The sequence below is a fragment of the Microtus ochrogaster genome, chromosome 21 (assembly GCF_000317375.1).
Source record: "Microtus ochrogaster isolate Prairie Vole_2 chromosome 21, MicOch1.0, whole genome shotgun sequence".
In the NCBI taxonomy this organism is placed as follows: Eukaryota; Metazoa; Chordata; class Mammalia; order Rodentia; family Cricetidae; genus Microtus; species Microtus ochrogaster.
In genome coordinates this window covers 17,454,086-17,455,821 of record NC_022022.1, presented here as the reverse complement: position 1 = coordinate 17,455,821, position 1,736 = coordinate 17,454,086, and the positions used below count along the sequence as shown (strand labels likewise).

Here is a 1,736-nt window from a genome sequence, read left to right as displayed (position 1 = left end):
GGAGGCAGAGGCAGGCGGATCTCTGTGAGTTCGAGACCAGCCTGGTCTACAGAGCTAGTTCCAGGACAGGCTCCAAAGCTGCAGAGAAACCCTGTCTCGAAAAAAAAAAAAAAGAGTAGAGTTTACACTCCAGATAGCTTTTATCCATACTGTGGTGCTGGAACTTCTCTTCTGAGTGTTTCAGAGTCCCGTTCCTTTGAGTTCTTTAATGCCTGGCATGGTGTTTAAATATGATGCAGTCTCATCCTCCTTTAGAGTGGTTACACGCTAGTGTTACACAGCCATTTCACCAATGCTCAGTCAAGTTTTGGGATGTTTTTGAAATCTGTCTCCAAAACTTAAAAGCTTTCCAAAACACTTCATTAGCAAAACAACTTTATTTTTTGAGAGTGGATTGGTTGGGGGTAACGATCAGAAGCTGATTCCTGCCTATCTAATCCTGCCCTTTGTGATAGCACAAAGGAATCAAATAGCAGCTATCAATTAACAGGCAGATAAGGTGAGTTTTAAGGTCTGATCTTATTTTGTGGCGACTGAGAATGACGAGGAAGACGAACTGAACATTTAAATAATATTGGACTATGTATCTAATTAAGCCAAACAATATTAGGAAAAGAATAGCGAAATATCCATTTTCAGTCAACTTTGTGATTTTTCCAGACACTTTCCATACATCAGGAAATTGAGTAAAATTGTCAACCATTATCAATCTAATCTTAACATAAGAACTTGCAGTGTAAAAATTCCTATTGTTAGGCTTCTGTCAAATGATAGCCCAAAGATTTAGGTTTGTAAAAAAACAGTTGGATAATTTACACTGCTACGAGTCCTTTTGCTTGACTTTATACATAAAATCAAATGTTCTAGGAAAACTCATTTTTCTCCATCTGGTTAGCCATTGGGTTGTCATTTTAGATACATAAGTGGAGATAAAGATAAAAAACAAAAAAGACAGTGAAAAATCATCTAGAATGCCCAGAACTGCAAACAAAGCTTCATGTACACAAAGGTCGCCAGGTGATATTAGATGTAAAAATACCTTGCTAAACAAAATAATAGTCAGGTCAGAAGATCCAATATAGATCCATAATAGATCTAGGCTGACTTGGGAATCTCTGGTTATAATCATTAACATAATCTTCCTGCATCCTGAGACATTATCATCATTGGTTAGCAGTACAGTTACCGTTTGTCTACAGATTGGAAAACTGATTGCACCAAGCCATGACCATAGCACCAGTATGCAATTATGCAGGAACCACCATAAAGATGACCACTGGTCATTTAAAAGAGAAAGAAGGCCTGATGTAAGCAGACCGGACCTTTCACAGCATAGCAATTCTGTGGAGCAAGGGCAGGGACATTCTGCTCTATTACAGGAAATTCTTATGGAAGCAGCCTAAATAAGCTCTTGGTTTTCTGGCTGAATTCCCTGCTATATATTTCAGAAATGGATATATAGGAGGATTGAATTCAAAATGAAAGTCACCTCAGCAGTCAAAAGGGCTTGATCATTTACATCTCCTGAAATTGAGACATTCAGCTGCAAACCTTGAACTTCACTGTGATGTGTTCTGTAACAGGGCTTTTCTGGAGGCTTGTGAGGTTGTTCGGTTGGTCCAATGCTTGCCTACCATACACGAAGTTCTAGATTTGATAGCCACATTTTCTAAGTGTGATGGTGCTTGAACTGTTTGAGCTTTGGAGATCCAGGCAGAAGGATTCCTGAAGATTCA

The 1,736-nt window shown here is 38.8% G+C and overlaps 1 pseudogene; it reads right to left on the bottom strand.

The window, feature by feature from the left end:
- Positions 1 to 820: 820 nt before the first annotated feature.
- LOC113457234 lies at positions 821 to 1,438 on the bottom strand (annotated as a pseudogene).
- Between the last annotated feature and the right edge of the window lie 298 nt (positions 1,439 to 1,736).